The sequence below is a fragment of the Rhodnius prolixus genome, unplaced genomic scaffold (assembly GCF_049639745.1).
Source record: "Rhodnius prolixus isolate KJV_2025 unplaced genomic scaffold, Rpr scaffold_6, whole genome shotgun sequence".
Classification (NCBI taxonomy): Eukaryota; Metazoa; Arthropoda; class Insecta; order Hemiptera; family Reduviidae; genus Rhodnius; species Rhodnius prolixus.
In genome coordinates this window covers 6,254,319-6,277,866 of record NW_027411634.1, presented here as the reverse complement: position 1 = coordinate 6,277,866, position 23,548 = coordinate 6,254,319, and the positions used below count along the sequence as shown (strand labels likewise).

At 35.1% G+C, this 23,548-nt stretch overlaps 1 protein-coding gene across 1 annotated transcript in view; it reads left to right on the top strand.

The window, feature by feature from the left end:
* LOC141460103 (uncharacterized) overlaps positions 1–23,548 on the top strand; it is a 116,478-nt gene that overhangs the window by 60,681 nt on the left and 32,249 nt on the right. The window lies entirely within an intron of this gene.

Here is a 23,548-nt window from a genome sequence, read left to right as displayed (position 1 = left end):
GTTAGGCGGGTTGTAGGCTAGACCCGCAAAGCTAAGATGTATTGTTGGTTAGTGGATTCGATTCCTCAGTCTAGGGCTTGTATTTTATTTAATGGTTAATATGAGAAATTTATAGTAAAGTATGTTTGCTAGTCGCCTCCGTCCACGACACCTAATTTGGTAACTGGACCTAAATAAAGCCCGCCTGAAAAAATAGGCGATTACTTTACTTCTTTGTTTTTCGTTTGTTACTTAAAAATAGGTAATACCAAGATTGAATTTAGCTGCTGCCCATTTCTTTCTCTGTTCAAAAGAAGCAGTCTTCTTAAGAAATCTCCATCAGCTTTGGATGAATTTCCATTAGCAATAAAGCAAAGGATTTTAAGACAGCAGCATTCTCCAGTTAATTTTTTACCGAAAAATGCACAAATCCAAAGCTGTTTGGAAGAAGACCAAGAATCAATTCGATGAATTTGACGATTGACTTTCGCTAATATAATTTCTTTGATCTTATCCATCGTAGCATGCATGATTATTGTATCCCTGACTGGTGATTTTCTTCACGAAGAAAAAAAAAATTTCCTTGGAAATTTCCATTTCGTTAAACGGCAAAGAAAATTCTTTTCCCCTACTCCGTTTTCCTATTTTTAAATGATACAATTTACAAACAAGCCTAATTTCACCGTAAAAACGCTAAGAAAAGTAATTTTAGATAACAATATTTGATCTCATCATATAAAGTACAGCGCCAGAATTGGTTGTTTCCTTTCTAAGTGCGGGCTTAAGTAGCTTACTTTTCTTCTACTTTGAATATTTTATTATTATTTTTTTTTAAACATATATTTATAAAAACGTAGTAGAAGACCTTGGCCAGGTAACCTTGAACGGAAAAATTTTGACTCGATTATTTACCATTCCTGTTTTATCGACGGAGATTGCTCAAGTTCGTTTTTTATAAAAAAAAAACAACAAAAGCTCAGAGAAAGTACTTTCTTTTTTGGGATTAAGAAAAAAAAATGTATTACGACACAGTGACGTAATAGAATTGGAGGAACGCCCTCGGTGTTGTTCTCTTCTTAAAAGTTTTATTTATTTTCTATCAATAGGTTTATATATATATTTTATGAAAATTACAGAGGCCCCCAGCTTTGAGCTGGCGAGCTAAAAATGAAATTTTCTTTTTATAATTATTAAAGGAGCGTCAACGTTTGAGTTCATGGGCGCCCGGAGTTAATTTCAGTGCACTACCGGTCTCAAGAAAACGCTGTACATTTCCGGACAATGAGTTGTAAGAATCTCCTAGAAAGAGGAAATCAAAGGTCCACCCCTCTAGGAATATTTTGCAAGATGCTGCATGCATCTGTTAATTGTTAACTAAAATAGAAATGTAAAAAATACGAATTTTTACAGCAATTTTGGAACCGTTTTAAAACAAATCGTAACACTAAGGATTCAAGATTGGCGAGGAATCGGTCAAATAAAAAACAAACTCGTCTTTTTGGCCAACGTTTCGACAAATATATTGTCTTCTTCAGGGCCTGGATGTTACAAATAGAAAACAATTTACAGAGTCAGTAACATAGAAAATCTGTAAAAATCAGTAATACAGAAAAATAAGACGAGTTTGTTTTTTATTTGACCAATTCCTCGCCAATCTTGAATCCTTAGTTTGACAATTTACGGTCACAAAACCTATATATTCACAAATCGTAACTGAATAGCGCTGATAAGATGCTGGTCCATCGAGAAGACGCCTGAATTGACCCGGAAACTGAGAGGTATAAAGTATGAATTGTTGGACAGACCATTCTATTCACCAGTTTTGGCACCCGCTGACTTCCACCTATACCTAAATCTAAAGAAATCCGTGCAGACCGTTAAAGGATATCTAGCATACCTTTTAGAATTGTTTTTCAAAAGATGGGAGCTGTAAATTGAATAAAAAATATTGGACAACGTGCCGAAGAAAAAAAAATGCATTTTTGAGCTTTACAAAAACATATGCACAACTTTTCAATTACGAACTATTCTATATCTTCCGGTACTAATATCTTTCCTGTGTATTTTGGATTTCGAGAGAATTCGTAACTTAATTTCTTAATCATAGATATTTTTTTCATGACGGTTATGTATCACCTACCATCTTTTTTATTTAAGCAGAAACTGAACATTTAAATAATATTTATAATCAAAACGTTACGTCAACAGAAAGGTCGTGTGAGTATCCTGTAATGAGAGTAATTCTTTCTGAATAAAAAAAAAAAAACCTACAATTCAGTGACGTAACAAACATAGAGCCACCCTCACTTCCAAGTGTAAAAAAAAAAAATGTGTTTTATAATCAACTCCTTCTTAAAGTATAATTCTTAAATTCAGTTTTCGAAATCTATTCGGCTTCAATAAATATTAGATATAATAAATGTTATTTATAAAGGGTCCTCTCCCCCACCGGCCAAGTAAAACCCGTCAGTTTGTAAGTAAGTTATAATTTTAGAAAGTCCCAAATTGTTTTACTTAGGGGAGCTTAGAGGGGACTGACAACAAATGTTATTGGATTAGTGGATGAAGTTAGTTTTTGTCGGTGTTTACATTAGAAGGGCCGGACATTTAGTGAGGAGCCCTCATAAATTTGTTCTCTCAAGAGATACAGATGTATTCTGGGCCACCCTTACCGCTTCCCTTCGTATAAGCCCTTATCAAAATTTAGAATACAGTTCTATGAAATTCTGTCTTATTTTAAACCAATTTTTTACTTCGATTTCTAAATCCAACTAAAGTGTGGCTTCTAATTTAATTTAAATTGCACAAATTACTTCCGTTTGCTGCTGGTCAAATTACTGGGATTCCTTTTTTTAAAAACAATTTGTAACAATAATTGATTTCGTGAGCAGAGGTCGCAAAAGGAGTATTTCCGGTGAGATACTGTTTCACATTTTCGAACTAAAATATATCGCACTTTCTGTTGGTTCATTTAAGAATAATTTCAATATTGATGGTACTACTATATAACACAAATTTCGTAAACAGAGCTTATAAATGTTATATTTTGACATTTTGACAGCACCATATATTATTATAATGTGTGTTGTTTGCATAATAGTTGTAACAACTATAATTAGTGTCTAGTGACTCTAAATCGGTAATGTTTACACAGAAATATTTAGAAGAGAATATCGCATAAAAGGTGAAAGTCATTTCTTTGTGTATTATACAGAGTTCACTATCATTACTTAGTCTGAAGATCTGCTGTACTGTAGTATGTATAAGTACGGCAGGAGCCACGATTGCCGAGCGGAAAGAGGTGAAGCCCGAAAAGAAAGAAAATAAATTTATTATTCTGGGACTATTGTCCTCAAAGAATAAATACAGTGGAGTCTCAGTTATCCGTCACCCTTTTATCCGTCTATTCCAATTATCCGTCACTGTCCTCAGTATTTAAAAGTTAAAAAGAAAAGCGTTCAACGCAGAGTATGAATATTTTCTTTTGAGATTTTTTCCCTTGTCTTTTAGGTACATACTCGTGTCCATCATTCGACAGTTTGTCGGTCTTTTTCCTAAAAAGATCAACCACAAACAAAACCGCCCGCAAAACCGATTAGATGTCGCAGACATTGTATTCAGTAATTTTAATACACAATAGAATGAATTGAGTAATGAAAGATACCTGTCCTTTAAGGCTTAAGCGTATAAACGTATAAAATATGTATACCAGTTAATACTAAGTTTTGTACACGTTAAACAAAAGAATCTAAAAATTTTCCTGTTTTTTTCCATTATCCGTCTATTCGACTATCCGTCACGTGTCCGGTCCCGGTCATGACGGATAACCGAGACTCCACTGTCCGAGGCCCTATTGGTTTGTCCTATATTTTATACAATTTATATACAAAAAAATAAGCAAGTATTTACAAAAATAAGAATTAAAATTAAGGTAATAAATGAAATTCAATGATTATTTCGGAGGAAGCTGGGTAGAAAGGAGATAATTGAACAGAAGGGATTTAAAGATGGAAAGGATAGGAGCATTGCGAACAGATGAGGGTAAGGAGTTCCAGAAAGAGAGGTAGCGCGAATTAAGAAAGATTTGTCAAAGAATGAAGTACGGTGTGAGGGAATACAGAGATCAGAGGACCGTGATCTAGTAATACGGGAATGGATCGAGGATTTGAACATGAAGAGTTAGAAAATATAAGATGGCCTTTGAGATTTCGGATAACTTGGAAAAGGAATGAAGCCAAAAAATACTAGATAAGAAGAATTGTGGAGGTTACTGGTTTCGATTCTCAGTCTTGGTGTTAGATTTTATTTAATTTAAGATCAATTTTAGTTAATTTCAGGATTCAATATTTTGAATGACACACATAAGCTCAAAGTAATCGCCTTCACCCAAGACGGGAAGTGCAGTGTGAGTCGGTCAAGTCGAAACCTATGCATCAAACTGATTAATCTACCCTCCGTAACATGGATGTAAGCCCAAAAACGGCCAGGAATGAACAAACGTGCTGCGACGAATAAAATCGATGATATCAATACTAACGATAGTCCAAAATTGATATTTCTTTAAACTGTAATCAAGAGTTTTAGGTCCAAAAATCGATACTCAGAATCTTTGAGCCATTTGTCAGTTTTTTTTCCAAGTTTTGGTACAGAGCGGGCTGGTAAATGGGGTAACCCTTAGTTACGAGGTCTAACGTGTATCACATTTATTTGAGAACGCATTTCAATTGACACAGAAATAATTTCAATCCTATCTTATGTGGGTGGTTGTAGCCTAGAACAAAAATGCACTTGACAGATTCGAAAGTGATACAATACAATATGAATACCCTTTGTAGACAAATTGATTCGAATATTCCATTGTCTTTACTACTAAGGACATTATCAACATACAATAAAGTTTCTCTACACTCGATGACATAGTTTTGAGACAGACAATTTGGATAACAATAAGACTCGTATCGTCTCTTTCTATCTTTTCTTTCATTAATTTGAGATTTTGTTTTCCATTGCATAAGCAGACACAATGTAATAATGTCACCGAATCTAAATGATTGTCGGATCGTCTATAATTAAAATTAACCAATTAGAAATGAATGGTTCCATGAAATAGCCATTTTACAGAAAGTGAAATTAAAAAAAGAAAAACTAAAACAAATCTATTGTTACATGTTAGAGCATGTTCGACCATTCTTTAATGCATTAATTACAGAACTGTCATAATTAGATGTTTAGGAGACAGTACAGGTTAGTGAAAGTAAAGCCTTGCTAACTTCACTGATTCTGTTCAATTCTTAAGAATTCAATGGAGGCGCTACATTCTTTCACTTTCTAGTTGGATAGTTTACGTAAACTGTTATTGAACTATTGAAAGGTTTCGATGGTACAAGCTATAAAGAAATGTGAGAAGGAAGTAAGTTTGATTTCTGGAAACCATATACAGAGTTTTGAAGACTTCATTCTGAGACTTAACTTACTCTTGCATGCATTGTTTGGTACAATGACTTGATTAGTCAGATGCAGCTCTTTATTTATTTTATATTTTATTTAAGGCGCAATAACTTTAAGGGCATTGGGACCCGTATGTTTTTTTTTTATCTATCATTGCCTTATGACTGTAAAAAGTAAAGTAAAGCCTATTTCTTCGGGTAAGTTCTACTACTAAATCTAGTGTGGTTGACGGAGTTGACTAAGCGTACTTCACTATAAACTTCTCATATTAACCATTAAATAGAATACAAGACCTAGACTGGGAATCGAATCCACTAACCAACAATACATCTAAGCTTTGCGGGTCTAGTCTCTATCCGCCTAACATACTTTAATATAAATTTCTCATATTAACCACTAAATAGAATACAATGTCTAGACCGGGGGAATCGAATCCACTAACCAACAATACATCTTAGCTTTGCGGGTCTAGCCTATAACCGCCTAACATACTTAACTATAAATTCATCATATTAACCATTAAATAAAATCCAAGACCTAGACCAGGGGAATCGAATCTACTAACCAACAATACATCTTAGCTTTGCGGGTCTAGCCTATAACCGCCTAACATACTTTACTATAAATTTCTCATATTAACCATTAAATAAAATCCAAGATCTAAACTGAAGAATTGAATCCACTAACCAACAATACTTCTTAGCTATGCGGGTCTCTAAAAGAACTTCCGAGGAAGAGAAAAGTCTAAGATGGTGGCTGGATTCGTACCTTGGATCCCCGCGACGGACTCCAATACGCTGATCATTTAGCTAAATCCCTTCCCTACTTAAAAATTTTATACCCTAATTTAAAATAAACCCTTAGACTCTTTACAACTTTCTTTAAATTACTTTTTATGCAAAAAGTACTTTGCATAGATCTTTTTTTCTTGGGAGGAGGGGGCCTTTCTAGCTTATTAGCATCTTTTAAGCTCAATGTACCACTGGAAGCTGATTCTGCAAGAGCTGGAGTGGTGACTTTGTCTTATTATTTGTGACATTCAGATCGACATCTTTGGAACAAAGGTGGATAAAATTCTCAAATTTTCTTTAAATTATAGGGTAAATCCTTCTTTATAACAGTAATTTTTTGCAACAACCCAGATCTATGAGATTTAAAGTTTAAAAAAAAGTATTTTTATTCATATTTAAGAGAACTTACTTCAGTTGTTTATTTGTTAAGGCCAAAATCTTCTAGAATGTCGTATTTTGATCTAAACTCTTATTTCTAGATAGAAAACCACAGTTTGTGCTAGCCATTTTTATCGTTTTTGGGTTATTTTATTCGCTTATAAGCGTATTGCTACGATTTTAATTAAATGTATTAAACAAACGGAAGATATGACACAGTAGTGCCGGAACCCCTTCTAAGTAACTACTTAGCAGAAGCTCAATGTGTGTAAAAGCCGTAAAAGTGGGAAACTGGGGAAGCTATATTGCCCATTGTATAACACAGGGCGCCCCAATACAATTGCTGCTAAACAGGGCTACTATCGGGCAATGTTGCTCTACATTTTATACTACCACACTAAAAACACCTTAGGTATAATTTGCCACAGTGAAATGTAGTGTGAGAAAAAGAGAAAAAAAGGGAGAGAAAATTAAATGAGAAATTTTAATCAAAGATATTAAGAAAAGGGCTGATTAAATTGAAGGTTGTTTTAAGCAGTAAAATTGCCATTGGACTGATGTTCTTCAAATAAGAAATTTAAACTTAGAGCACTGTGTGATTGCCGGCAATGAATGGGCTGACAGTTCAGCTAGAAGAGCTGTTACTGGGGGTATTCCGCATCGGAAGGATCCAGTATCGAGCTACATCGTTCTTATTAAAGGAGAAGTAAAGGGGAAGTGGAATTAGAGATGGATACCATCACTGACAATAAGAAACAGCGATCTCCATTGATGGAACTCCTCTTTCCGATCTATACATCGAGAAGAGGGTGATACTAATCCACCTCCGAATAGAACTTAGCAAGACTGACCCTCGGATATTTGATGGCATGTGAACCCCCAACCAACTTGCCAAAGTGCGGTGTGTCACCTTCACATTGTTTAACACATTTTTACTGACTTCCTGTCTTACAACTCACTAAAGACTTCATACAATCTACCCTACAACATGACCAAACTTCTTACACGATGACTCCAGCCACATAGAAAACAAAACTTGATTTCCTCAAATACCAACCAACCTCTCTACAAATTGATTTAAACAGACAAACTGACATAATCATAGTAAAAACTACGCAGATTTAAACCGTTGATTAACACGTTATAAAAAACAAAATCACCCAACAGTAATCAGAAACGATGAATTAGAGAAAGTGAATGTTATCTAACAATTAAATAGCCTTTACGCTGAATATTCGGCCAGACATTACTAATTACATTAACTGCATAACTAACCTATATATTCGGTAAAGTGAATCCATAGAGAATGTAGCAAAATTTACGTGAGTAAACTGAGTAAATGAGTTAATTTTTGTTGCAATAAGAAATTAGATAATAATTGTTTTTTAACATGAACCAGACGAATGAATATCGATGTTATTTAATATCGTAAATCAGTATTGAATTATATGCGATCTGAGTCTAGTTTACTTTGGTACAAAACAAAATATTAAAGTGATTCCGAAATGGGAATCGCATGAATGCACAAAAAAAGGTGTTAAGAGTTCACTCTCTAAATGCTCCTAAATTACCTCAGGATCTCGCCAGCTAAATCCCAAACAAGGAATTCGGTTCTAAACCTGTTCTATGCCACACACACAGTTCATTAATCAAACTTCTTCTTCTTCTTAAGTACAATCTACAAACGTAACAATCACAGAGCGCCCTACAGACCCAATTCTTATTCGGCCACACCTGAATCAGATAATTAAGTTCTTTTATTTATTTTTTATTCAGCTAATACTTTTGAAAAGGGACGACCTTGATTCATCAACGCAACACCTTTCAATGCGAACTTATGGCACTCCCCTACTTTGAATTACATGAAGTTAATTCCCCCCGCAGGGAAACGATTATCAAGTCGATTGAAGTGATGAAATGCAATTAAGTCGGAAAGTTTTTGAAGCAACTTGTCCAGTTTGAAGCGAGCTGTAATAATGCTGCAGTTCTCAACATCCCAAATCCCACAAAAGATCTTCGTTTTTGCTTCTGAAAACAGTTTTAAATAAAAGTACCAATTTTAAATGGTACTTCCGTTTGTGAATTTTTCTTCAAATTCAGTATTTTAGCAGCACATTTTTAGCCTTCCTGACCACAGGAGATGAAGAAAAGTAGTAGAATTAGTAAGTAGAAGTAGAACAGAAGCAGTAAAAGTCAACGGAGAATCTGTCAAAAGATTCTAGGATGATGAAATATCAAATGATTATAAAAATGATGGTAAAAAGGTTCTGAGCGATCAGCAGGCAATGGAAGGACCAAGAAGTCTACCCAAGCGTAAGGATCAATTATTCGGCAACCTTACTGCACTGTCCCCAGAAAGCTAGAAAGCAGATGGAGAAGCGAGGATGCGATTCCAGTGTAGGACGTCATCAGGACATAACCGATGTTAATTACCTCATACAAGTGTCCTCTCCTACACCAATAGAAATACAAAAGGAGGTTTCAGGCTGCAGTGCCTATATACATTCCATAACTTTAATATTTACATTGGTAAATCTTTCTAAACTTACATACAAAGACAAAAAAAACCTTACTACACACAGTTAATGATATGTTTTTAGCCTTTTGTGCTTGTACTTTTTATAATTAAGAGAACTTAAGTTATAGTCTACAATACTCTTTACGTGTGGATAGGGACTATGTGTACAGGATGCTACAAATTTGTCCGTAGCGTTATAGTAGATAAATGTTGACTCGCTGGCAACATCAAGTGCTACATGTATATAATCTATGGGTGTCCACCCGGGGATATGACCCAACCAGCCTTAAGTATTTATTTTGGACTTTTTGTAACTTCCCGTAGTTGGTGCGACAAGTATTGGACCACACAGATGGCTGTATATAAGGGAGAAAGCCCTTTTTAGGACGCAGATTTAGCCGAACTTCCGTAACATCTACACTTATTGATACTGATTTCTGTGCAGCATCGCTCATCTTTTTTTGATGCGACTCGATTCATTAATCGAAAAGGAAGAAATATTACTATCAATTTCAGCCAAAAGTTCTATTTATTTTTGGCCAAGCTCCCTATCTAGGGTCTAGGTCATCTTCAGGGCTTACATTAACAATTATAGTTTACTTTATGTTGTGGATGTTAATCTTAGATCAAAGAGCCCTTGTGGTCCATCAGTTTATTCAATCTAAGCCGCATGGTCTTGCTGGAGTCAATAATGCCGCAGTAAATTTAGGCGAGTAACTGCTAATTAACTTTTTCACCTTCTTCTGGCCTGGGGTAACTCCTCTCTATTTTTCCCAACACCCAATTATTTTTTATTTTATACGACCGCACTGTCAAAGTACTTCCCCAGAACAAGTGTTCCTCATTGCTCCTGTAACCCGAATGCCTGGATACACAGACAAGAAAGAACTTTATTTTCGCCACTAATTTCCCTCAGGATTTCTTGAGGTAGTACCACGTTAGGATTGAATAAACACCCTTTCACATGGAACCTCAAAGCAGATGTTATTTCCGGTCTACACGAACCGAAAATCTGCACGAATATTGTACTTCCTTCTTTCTAGAGATCAGAGAAAGTAAATCTCCAAATTCTTTCTCTCGAAGTGACAAGAGAAAAATAGAACAAAAAATATCTAGCGGCTTATTATAGGAGTACATAAATAATGTAGGCCCACACGAACGCGCATTTTGTATATAGCAGATATCCACCCACTGGTTACAATTCTAAATAACTTGTACACTTTGTAACAGACGTGGGATGAAATTATAGCAATGTGGCACCATTTCCCTTGGCCTTCGCCAACACGCTACAAAATACCAATTTATTACCAAGAGTTATTACTTTTATTACTTAATATTACACCATTTTAAACTCACCAAAAACAAAACAAACAATTCTGTAAAACATTTATTCCAAAGCCCTGAATATGATCTAGTCTATTTAGTCGAAAACTTGGCCAAAACCCCCCCCAAAAAAATTATGACTGGAATTTGCGAAATAATATTTCTATCGTAAAATTAAGTACGTCTAGATAAGATAAGATAAACGTTTTATTTAATATACAAAATACATACATATATACATTGGAGTGCCAGTTAAGTGCTATTAGCTCCAGACATAAATTGTACAAACAATTGGAATGAAATGAAATTTATACTAAGGGGAAAAACAATGAAAAACCTCTAGGTTGAAAGAAAGATCAATTCAGGGAGTCCCTAACTCTCCTGTGCCTGTGCACCGTGTCCACATTAGTCCCCTATTTGTCTGCATAGGTGGTTGTGATTTGATTCACACTTACTGAAGAAACCAGTAGCGAGGTACTTGTTATAGTGTTCTACATAGTCCATGTTGGTGTTTGAGTGTAGCGGGGGGAAGTTGTGACAAGCCTGAGAAATTTATTTTGTATGATCTGCAGCTTTGGCGATATTGGATCGACATGTCAGACTCCAGGAGGGACAACCATAAAGTACAAACATGGGCCTAACCTTGTACAGGAAAGTACGTCTACTTCTTACATTAGCTTCCGGGCCAAAAAAAAAAAAAGGGATTGAAATTACCAATAACTCACTTGCAAGTAACGTCAAACTTTGGAAAGGCTTATTAATGAATTCGTAGTGACTTAGAATGTTAAGCAATTAACTTGATACTCTCCCAACCCCATTACAGTGCTCAACCCCCGGGAGTTGGGGCGTCTCTGCCTTCCGGTGATACTCCATTATGGTCAGACACTATTAATAAACTCGACTAATGAACCTGAGAAGTAATTAGAGGACACAAAAAAAACTATAGAATGTTGATAACCACGATAATTTTGGTAACATTATGCGAAAATTGTGTTATATAATAATGATAATAATAAATAGGCTTCTGTGGTTAGTGAAAGGGAAAGCCCGGGTTCGAATCCAGCCTGCCCTTTTTAAATTTCATTTTCCTAGCTCATTCTCCTCATTCGACAAGGCATCATTCGTCTGGAGGCTGCATTTTGGAAACAAAATTTATAGGTTACCATTATTCGGAGGGGGACAATTAAATTTGGAATTTGTAGATAAAGTTAGTGAAAACTTCCTGTGGAAAGGAGCAGAATTTATAAGTTATTTCCTGAAGAGAAATTCATTATTTCCACAGATACCAGAAGGATGAAAGTGAGAGATTAACTGCCAATCACCTAATGACAAAACTAGAATTTATTTCTCCATTTACTGTACAGCGCTTGCTGTCCAGCTGTTCAGACAACTTTCCAGCACGGAGATTAACAACTCTAGTTTACACTTTCCGGTTAAGTTTGCACAATAACTGTAGTCAAAACAGACTGAAAGACTGAAATATATGCGAGATATTTATTAAAGTCAAGACAGAGTACCGCCCCAGTTTGTGGGGAGAGGCTGGAGTCCACTAAACCACATTTGTCTAGATCACTATCTCATAATAGCTGGGGCCCCCCTAACTGCGTGGGAGAAATTTTTAATTCCTTCGCATTTATTTTTTTTAAATTAAAAAGAATAGAAATGGATAGTTGAACATTTTCACTTTTATTAGCACGTACTATATACTGGCTTTGCAACTTCCTTATACCACGGCTATCTAAATAATTGCAGGAAGTTTCTGCCTCAATGCCGCCAGCCCTTTTTCCTCTTTCTCTCTCCCTCGCTTTTAATTTTCCCGCTCATTTGCATTTATACTATTTTTATTTTTTTGCCTCTATCTGCCCCCAAAGCCTTTAATGAATACGTATATGTGCCACACATGATAGTGAAGTTATCACGCGTCTACTAACATCCTTCCGTTAAAATTTGAAGAATGAAATCTGTCATGAACCACTACTTCTCCATAACACATATGGTTGCCCTCCATACGTCAGAACTTTAACTAAATGTAAGTTATCTTCAACACATCCGTTGTAATAAGAGGATTTTTGGAGGAAAACAAGACTTCTCAGGACTCCTCCTTAAAATCCATACCTAAGTACGCCATTCAATAAATGACCAGACAAATATATTTAGTGAAGACGAATGCTTAATGCAGGGAATTTAAACTTTTGTAAATGTTAGTTGGCAGCCTTGCGTAGAGCGTCAGTCAAGCTGTTCGATTAATACGTATTTGGTCTTAATTACAGTGGCGTGTTCGTTCGAAGTAAGTACTTTTGAAAGACAGCGCTCTGTGATCCGATTTTTTTACTTCCGAAAAGTGTAGAACCGTCAGTAATATTCCCTTGGACGGAAAAACAATTCGGCAGTAGTTGCATGAACCGGGCGAGTTGTTACTAACATAAGCGTCAAGCACCGTTCTGGAAGTGGCCATGGTCCAATTTCCTAGGAATTGTTTTTGGAGGAGCAACGTTCTATCAACATCCTCTACTACTCACAGAACAAAGACCAGCCCGCGCTGATATGGAAATGTCCCAGGATGGCCGAGGAAAGGCGTGCTTCTTCTTCTTCAAGACAACGCTCCACCTCATACGTCACAACTGACGATGAAAACTATTGGCAAATTGGAATGGGGAGCTCCTACCTTATCCTCCTCCTAACAGCCCTGAACTTGCCCCTTCAGATGATTTAACTGATGAAAGAAGCTTTACGTGGCATCAGTGTTCATCAAAAAGTAAAGCAAAAAGTTCAAAGCTGTTTTCGAGATCAAGGTAAAGAATTCTTCGCAGACAGGACTTATAAGAAGTTGCGGCAAATGCGTAGAAGTTGGTGGGTATTACGTGCAAAAAAAGTTTTATTGATTTAATAAACCATTTTTGATGTACAGCAATTTGTTTAATTATTAAAAATGTCGTAGATCTTAAGGCCACTAAAAGAGTATTTTTCTTAGCAAGAAATTTAAATAATTATATTGTTCTTTAGTTACAGCTTTTACTACCAAATTCAGTAAAATAGCTTTTAAAGCGCGGGCTTAGTAATGCCCAGTTCTAAACCCTAGCTTTATTCAATTTAAAAAATGTATTTACATTTTACTTTAAGTTTCGCTTCTATTCAGTAATTTTCATCTTAAAAAGCAAAAAACAAAAAAGATGTAAAATAAATAAAAACTTCAACATTTCGTATTCATATCAGCTGTTGTGACAAACTGTCGTGTCTTTCATTCAAATTTTAACTGTTTTGCATTGAAATTGTATTTTTTTGTATTCTGTTTGTCATAAAGTTTTATATTTTGTATTTTTATTATTCTTTCCTGAATAATTTCTATTCAATTTTATGGCACTTTTTAAAACATTTTTTCCTTTTTTAACAAGCCACATAGTAATAAATGTCTCCTATTCTATGTAAATGTTAAATACATATTGAATTTGTGCTCTATTACGCAGCATATTTTATTTCATCTGGGTTAGAGATTCAAGATACGGAACAGTAGTGTTATTAATATTTCAACTGTAGAAAACAATTTTAATAAATGAAATAGAATTATCGACATAAGTATCGATATACAGGGTGACCACCTGTTATATGCTCCACCCGCTTTTTTTTTAAACGGCGGGAAATTTCGAAAAAATAAAAAACACGTATTTAATCATTTTTAGTCTAGTTTATTTTCAGTGAATGGCCCATTTTTTTTAAACCCCTGTATCTCGAGATACAGCATCCAACTTTTGTTTTTCAAATGGAACGTTATATTTTTTGTTGCATATTTTTATAGTATTTGAGCTCATAAGAAGAACAAAAAAAAATTTTTTGAAATCGGTTAGGTTTTTCAAAAGTTATGGTAATTAAACCAATTTGAAAAACCAATTTCAGTTTACTGTCAAAATTACGTTTTTTTTTTTTAAGAATCTATTCAAACTGGGCACAATCAACGGATAGGTAAGCCAAAACTCTGGACTCCCACGCTTTGCTTGTAGCAGCACTTATGGAGGCGAAGTCATGATCTAGGCAGGCTAGAGTTATTCGAAGTTCAGGTTGTTTTTTCTACAAACGTTTGGTGTGGAGTTTTAGGAAATCAACTAATCGGCCCATACTTCTACAGAGAGAACTTAACTGGTGAATGGTATCGTAACATTTTTTTAAGAGACATTTTGCCAGTTCTGCTTGAAGATAGTCATCTACAACGTCGGCTAGATATGTATTTTCAACAAGATGGTTGCCCGGCACATAATGCGAGAGTTGTTTAAGGTTACCTGGACAGAAATTTCCATGAAAAGTGCTTAGGGACTCATTGTCCCATCCAATGGCCACCTCGTTCTCCGGACTTAACCCAAATGGACTATTTTTTGTGGGGATACCTACAAAAATAAAGTGTAAAGCATCCTTAATCCCGTGGCTTCAGTCGATGATTTGAAACGTCGAATAACTCTAGCCTGCCTAGATCATGACTTCGCCTCCATAAGTGCTGCTACAAGCAAAGCGTGGGAGTCCAGAGTTTTGGCTTACCTATCCGTTGATTGTGCCCAGTTTGAATAGATTCTTAAAAAAAAAAATAACGTAATTTTGACAGTAAACTGAAATTGGTTTTTCATATTTTAAATTACCATAACTTTTGGAAAACCTAACCGATTTCAAAAAAATTTTTTTTGTTTTTTTAGAAGCTCAAATACTGTAAAAATATGCAACAAAAAATATAACGTTCCATTTGAAAAACAAAAGTTGCATGCTGTATCTCGAGATACAGGGGTTTAAAAAAATGGGCCAATCACTGAAAATAAACTACGACTAAAAATGATTTAATACGTGTTTTTTATTTTTTCGAAATTTCCCGCCGTTTAAAAAAAAAGTGGGTGGAGCATATAACTCTGGTCACCCTTTATATAATTACATATGAATTAATATATTTATATAATAACTCATATATAAAATATATGTGCCACATCTTAAGACTTTGTCTTACTATAATTTTAATATTAAAAACTGTTCTTCCCGATCCTCTGTAAAGATCGTATTTTAGCAACAAGTAAATTACATATCATTTAAACGATTAGTCAGTAACCCAAAAATGAGACCGGTTCAGAATATTTAAAGTTGTAAGAAGACAAAGATTAAAACGATCCTAACTTTGACAATATTTTGACTCTTTTCCAGAACTAGGATAAAATACCCACAAATGAGAGACCTGCAAAGCTAATATGCATTGTAGTACTGGGTTCGATTCCCGGTCTAGGCCTTGGATTTTATTTAATGGTTAAATGAGAAATAGTAAAGTACGTTAGCTAGTCGCCTCCGTCCACGACACCTAGTAAATGGTAGTTGGACGTTAAGCCCCGCCTGAAAAAATAGGCGATTACTTACTACCCACAAACTTTTTCTTTAAAATATAGGGCATATCCGTTGTTCATTCTTTTTGGTGACTGATTCATAGTTTCCATAGGATGAAAAAATAATTGCCATTTCAGTCGTGATACATTTATTCTGCCGAGCTTTCGACCCTAGGGACTAGGTCATCTTCAGGGCTAGTTTACAAAATAATAAACCAGTCCATGAACAGACAAGACAGAAGACACACCAACCCTGTAATGTAAAAATATTACTTTGTAAAGTAGCCCTGAAGATGACCTAGTCCCTAGGGTCGAAAGCTCGGCAGAATAAATGTATCACGACTGAAATGGCAATTATTTTTTCATCCTACAGGGCATATCCTTTTTTTTTATAATTTTTTTTCAATGTACAACAACAACTTATATAATGGAACTGGCGAGTTGTGATTGGTCATAATGTCTGTCTGTCTGTCGATGGTTTCTTCGTAAAGGTCAAGGAAAACAGTTTGTAGATTTTTTTAAAGAATATTTTAGAGATTTTAAAACAATTTTGTATTAACTATGTATAACTATAATAACTCATTAATATTATATTTATTTATATAATATAAAAAGGTTTTATGAAATGTCCTCTAAGTATCAAAGCCTCCATAATATTATTAAATATGAACTGCAAATTTCCGTAATCATATAATTTTGCCAAAAATGCGAATAGAAGGAAAAACTGTTCGTAAATTTATGTGAATTTTTTTTTGAAATCCCTTTTTGAAAACATACTTGTCTATTTTTACAAGTCTGGAAAATTGAGTTTTCATTGCAAAAAGAAAAGCTCCTATAGAAAGAGGAAAAACTAAGTAGGTGAATACGAAACCGGAATTTCCGCTTGGGAAACCAGTGATGATAATCACCTATTTCCAAGAAAATAAATTTAAGACTTAGATAATGAAGTTTATTCCGGCTGAAGGTTAAGACTATGTTATTGAAAACTGGTTTAACTTGAAATTTAAAAAAGTTTAAAAATTTAGGAAACAAATAAATTACAAATGGATGCTTTATTTTTTACAAATAATTTTAAAATTTGATGTTTACTATATTTAGGATTGTTTTCGTTACTGGTAAAGGAAGGTAACTTTATGGTTGGCTGGTTTCCTACCATTACTTCGTATTAATACTGAATTTAAGACATTATTGGTTTTTTAAAAAAATAAAAGCCCGTCAACAACCGAGGTCATTGATGCCCAGACCTTTTTTTTTGTGGGTTCACTACCAGCCTCCGGACAGTGTTCTCTCGAATCTAAGAGAAAATCTAACTTCCGGCCAGCAACTGGATTCATAATTCCGGGGGCTGTGCGTAGGAATCTGTAACCACTTAGCTAGAAACACTTCCCTTTAAGAATCTATTAATATTAAATTTGTGCGTTTTAGTTTCTGATTAATTCACTAAACAGTGAGTTGGTACATTCAATCTTTCTTCACTAAGACTCCCTATCTGTTTGCGAGAACATCACAGCTGTTTTAAGCCAATAATAATTTTAAGATTATCTTCTGATGATCCAAAAAATGGCTAAAATTTTTTTACGTTCTACCGGAAAGTAAGAATTCGATCGCTAATCTTAACTGAAACATTGGACGAAGATCTTCCAGCATCAAGATATGTATCTTCCTCTCACACAACTCATCCTCAAGATTCTTTCATTTTAAAAACAACTTTCTGTCAATGATCTTTTTTTTAGTCCTTAGGAAATATGGAACATAATTATTGATCTATTATCCTCTGACTTGCATAACTAAATTAAAAAGTATAACGAGCGAAGGACTTATAAACTTTAACCTTAAAAAAATGAATTTTATTCTAAAATTTCTACAGACGCTAGTTTTAAAGAAAATAAAAAAGAAAGTATATTAAAAAACTAATTTAAATAGTAATACTTCGGAAGTATATAGTCAGAAACGTTGAATATCTTTATATTTCTTAGCATTAAGGTCGAAGTTTGTTATTTAATATACTTTACGATGGATTTGTTTCTTAAGTTCGTTGTCTGAAGTAGCGGTACGGGCTTTGTCCTACTTAAATATAAAGATCTACTTCTTTTTTTCACTCACTAAAATAAGATAAAAGACTTTCTTTCTATAAAAATGAATTTTATGAGAATTACGAGGGTCGTTTGAAAAGTCCGTGCAAAGTCAGAGAGATAGCACCACTGGCGCGTATCGAGGTTATGTTTAGTTAGTAGTATCTCTTGGAAGAACACACACCAAGTTTCAGCCAGATCGGTCTATTTCTTTGTGTTTGGCATTCGTTTGAATCGAGGAAGTCGAGTGATTTTCAAAAAATGGACGAAAAAGAATTTCGTGTGTTGATTAAACACTACTTTATGAAAGGCAAAACGCCTCAGGAGACTAAAGAGAAGCTTGATAAACATTATGGTCACTCTGCACCTTCGATTAGAACAGTTTATAAGTGGTTTCAAAATTTTCGGAGTGGCCATATGGGCACAAGTGACGCTGAACTTTCTGGACGCCCTGTTGAGGTTACTACTCCAGAAATCATTGATAAAATCCCATGATATGGTGAAGATGCGTGAGATTGCTAGTGCTGTGGGCATCTCGAATGAACGGGTACATAATATTTTGCATCAACATTTGGACATGACAAAGCTATCCGCAAGATGGGTGCCGCGATTGCTCACGACCAAAAACGAAATCGTGTGAAGTGTTGCAAGGACGGTTTGCAGCTGTTCCAGAAGAATCCGCAGGACTTTAAGCGTCGTTTCGTCACTGTACATGAAACATGGATACATCACTACACTCCTGAGACCAAAGAACAATCTAAACAATGGGTTACCAAGGGGGAATCTGCGCCAAAAAAGGCGAAGACCGTTCCTTCGGCCGGAAAGATTATGGCGACTGTCTTTTCAGATACGCAACGAATAATCCTCATCGACTATCTGGAAAAGGGTAAAACTATTACAGGTACATATTATTCATCGTTATTGGACCGTTTGAAAACCGAGCTGCAAGAAAAACGCCCACGATTGGCCCACAAAAAAGTCCTTTTCCATCACGACAACGCACCAGCTCACACCTCAGCAGTTGTGGTCGCAAAATTAATGGAAATAGGGTTCCAACTCGTTTCACATCCCCCCTATTCTCCAGACTTGGCTCCCTCGGACTACTATTTGTTCCCCAATATGAAGAAATGGCTGGCGGGAAAAAGATTTTATTCAAACGAGGAGGTGATTGCAGAAACGAATGGCTATTTTTCAGACTTGGACAAATCCTATTATTCGGAAGGGATCAACAAACTAGGGCAGCGTTGGACGAAGTGTATAAGCCTAAAAGGAGACTATGTTGAAAAATAAAAAAGGTTTACCCCAAAAAATTAAGTAGTTTTTATTTTTGCAAGGACTTTTCAAACGACCCTCGTATCCTTTGGTCTCGAAAGATCCAAAGATTTCATAGCGCAATCACTCGACGTGCAACGAAATCAGAACAGCCAGTGAGAGGCCGTTGCCTCCTCTTCCTGACACAATCTGGACCAACGGTTTCCCGAGCTAATAAGTCCCCACCTTGTACAGATGCCCTATGCCCTATGTGTACTGTGTAAATGTATTGGGGAGTGTAACCGTATATGTTGCTCATGTTCATGTTGTTAGGCTGGGTTACCCGCAGGAACGTCTAGTACCCTGAAGAAGTGGCTAATCCACTTCCCCCTAAGGGGAAGTTTCACCGTAATTAAACGATATGAATAATTTTCGAAGTTCTAATTTATTCATATTTAATTGTTAGTAACATTGTGCAGTAACTGTTATCTAACTGTTAGTGAAACTGTACTTACAAAGGAAATAAATAAAGAGCGAAATCTATTTCCCTCCTCCCCAAAATACAGGAAATCTAAGGAGCTGGATAAATGCATGAGGCCAATAATATTCAAACAGTTGCATTTCAAAATTAAAGGTTTCGTTTACAGTGCTGCACTCTTGTAGATCTGAACATCTACACAATAATCGCTCACAAACATAAATTACGTGGTTAACCGCGCGTTTTGTTTTTATTTATTACATATTTTGAACAATAATAATAATTATTATATTATGACGTAATAATGTTAAGTAAGAGAGTGAGTTTGATTTCCTTCTAGGGCTGAAAACGGAACTACATCCGTAGGACTTAAAATTCAGCAAAAGGGTGAGATTTACAGAATTCCTTTTATGGGTGGAAGAAAAAGGTCTCATTGATGCAGATAAAGTTTTCTTTAACGTTCCGAAACGTTAGTATTCTTCTTTTTTTTTTAAAAAAAAATTACTTCTCCAGTAGACCTGCCATTACATTCCACAGTAAGAGTTACTGAATGTGCAGGAAGTTACATCTTTAATGGCCTAATTATAATGCTCATTAAACGCAAAAAACTAAAGAGGCCAACTGGCTGGCTAAACTTTAAGGAAATTCTGCAGTAATGAACCCTCTTTGCAGCATCTCAGATTATAAAAGCCTTCTTTTTTTTTGTAAGCACACTCTAGCAAGACATTTGGTGGGAATTAGTTATATTCCAAGAGTTCATAGAAGCAACACTGTAAAGATTTGCACCAAGGTTTGCTCCTTGGCAGAACCAAAGTAGAGCTACGTAAGTAGAGATCTTAACCGCTTGGCGTAATCTCACCAGAATTCAAGAAAGACAAGGCTATCGGCTCATGCGTTCTAAACATCATTCATAAAAGATTCACAATATTATTTCTGAGTTTCATTAAATAAATTAAAACTAGTTTCAATTCCGGTTTAAAAAAAAGAGATTAAATATTGTTCCATCTTCATGAACCAAACTCCTGCACCAACTGTGGACAAAGTACACTACCTTGGACTGTACCTAAACAAACGGTTAACATGGAATCCCCAAACTAGACTCGAAAAGACAAGAAACTAACCAACGCTGTAAGACTTCTCGCCAGACTACTTGACAAATGTTCGAAACTTAACCTACATAACAAAAGACTCTTGTACCTTCTGTTATTGCGACCTATTTGGTCATACGGCATCGAAGTATGGGGATCGACTAAGCGAAAAATACTACGAAAACTTCTTAACGCTCCGTATGTATCTAATCTCACAATCCATAATTACCTCAAAATCCCTTTCATTACAGATCTTGCTAACACTCGTTATCTCAAATTTCATTTCTCTACAGCAGCTAATCCCTAACCCTCTCATAGAACACCTATCTTCCTCCACACATTACTAGGTAATCCTCTAAGGAGATTGAAGAGAAGAAGGCCTCGTGATCTACTCTTATCGTGAGAGCAGTATAGCAAGGCACGTTACTGGAGTGGCCCACTGGGTTCCTTCTCCTCTCAAGATTTTCGCGTGTTTTTTTTTATCATGTACCACACATTTGCTTCTTGCAACAACCGTTGCAGTTGTAAAGTCCAATAAAAGATTAAAAAGAAAAAAAATATTTATAATAATGAAAAATAATTCCAACCCAAAAATAAGGATTAAAGCAATTTATTACTCTTGTGCAGAATCATGAAATTAAACTCTACGAAACTGTAACCAGCTTCTTCATAACTTTAAAGTTACAGTAACCACCATTCTTACAAGAATGAGGTTATTTAGACTCTGTTTAATAAAACTAAAGTGCAGCACTTGCAACAAGAGTTGGTGTTATTGTTGCTAATCTTAGCGCACAATCCTCGTCTCATATTATTTCTATTCTGGTATAATAAAAAACATCAATAAATGAGAACATAAAGATGAATCCCTTAAACCATTTTCTCTTCTAAGATCTCAAATGTTTGCATCATTAAATGAATAATATAAACGCAATAAAAGCAATAAAGCCGCCTTAGAAGTTAGCTTATCTTTGTGATAAACAATTTTATTATGAATTTTAATTGGTTAATGAAATATTTATGGCAGCGAAATTATTATTTGTTTAGGCATTATATGCAGTCTATTTCCTCTTTGAACCGCAACTCTAACATAGATTTTCTTAATAAAAAGACTAATTTATTATCTCTATATCCGTCCAGTACTCTTATAAGCAGCCCCAACTACGGGAAGTTACAAAGAGTTCAAAATAAATGCTTAAGACTAGTTGGGTCATATCCCCGGGTGGACAGCCATAGACTACATGCATGCTGCACTTGATGTTGCCAGCGTGTCTGTAGCGCTGCGGACAAATTTGTAGCATCCTGTACACGTAGTCCCTACCCGTATGTAAGAAGTATTGTAGACTATAAATTATAATTTAAGTTCTCTTGGTTATAAAAAATACAAGCACAAAAGACTAAAGCATATCTTGCTTTAATTAACTGTATTTAGTAAGGTTTTCTGTCTTAGTATATAAGTTTGGACAGATTTACCAATGTAAATATTAAGGTTTTGCATATAAAAGTGCATAAAAGTGCATATAGGCACTGCAGCCTGAAACCTCCTTTTGTATTTATATTTGTACAACTGTTTTTAAGTTGTAAATAAAATTTTTCAATTCAATTATTTGTTTAAGAAGTTTCTGGTGAAGTAATCGCCTAATTACGTAACCATTAGTTCCGGGACCTACTACTTAAGAGATTTGGTAACTGTGTGGAGCACGTTGAATAATAAATTGAGACGGACATCCGGTGGGTGAGTAATATAAATTTAACTTTTAAGATTAATACTGGTGCAGACCTTGGTGAAATGAGACAAAATTAGAGCGTCTGAATGACGAAATTAAAGAATTGGAGATGGTGATAAATGTTGAAATCTCAGCGACCTCAACATCCATTATTGTGGTTTCATAGTGTGACAGTACAAGAAGATTTGGGTACAGATTATATTAGAATTTAAAGTTGCCCAAATATAAGTTAGGCTGGGATACAGGAGCCCTGAAAAAGTGCCTCCAGATTTAGTTGTACTAAATTTAAATGAGATGTAATTTCTGGTTAAATTTGAAACTAGATAAATTTAATTTATTACTGCTCCTAAATTGTGTATACTTTATTAGCATAGAGGCTAATGCTTTTATATTCAAAAGCTACTGATGGACTATTTTATATTCTCATCATTTCATTCTGCAACGTTTCTCTATCTTTTATCTTCCTTAATGGTCCATCTGATTTATGCTGGACAGGTGGTGTGGGACGTCCAGTGAATAAATTACATTTCAAGAATGGTGCATCATTATGCTGAAGATGGAATGATATCACGACTAACTTATTCTTTTTTCTTTTTCTTAATAAAGAATCTCTGGTGCGTATATCCTCGAACTCGCCAACTTTCACCCGTCTTCCGGTGCTATTTTTTTTACCAAATGATTTAATTTCAAAATCCGTCATTATCTGTGGTGTGATCGACGCGTATCGTCTACCTATAATCTACGATTCATGCTCGTCCAATCCAGTGATATGCTGGAAATAACACGAAAATCGCAAAAAAGACAAACTCTCGGTTAACGAATTTGGACAATAAACTTCGCAAGATTAGATTAAACGCTCGTCGATTATATTTTGTTATTGATAACAAAATGATAACAACTTTAAGTTGTGCCTACGTGCAACCCTGTCATATTGACAGAAATTTTTATTTATTAAAAAAGCTAATAGATTCAAAATTAATATTCCTACCTTATTAAGCAGAGCTGCAACATAGAAGCTTGAAATCTGAAAAAAAAAATAAAAATTATTGGTATAAATTAGATACTAATTGCTTATTTTTTCAGGCGGGCTTTACGTCCACCTACCAAATGTGGTGCCATGGACGGAGGCGACTAGCAATCATACTTTACTGTAAAT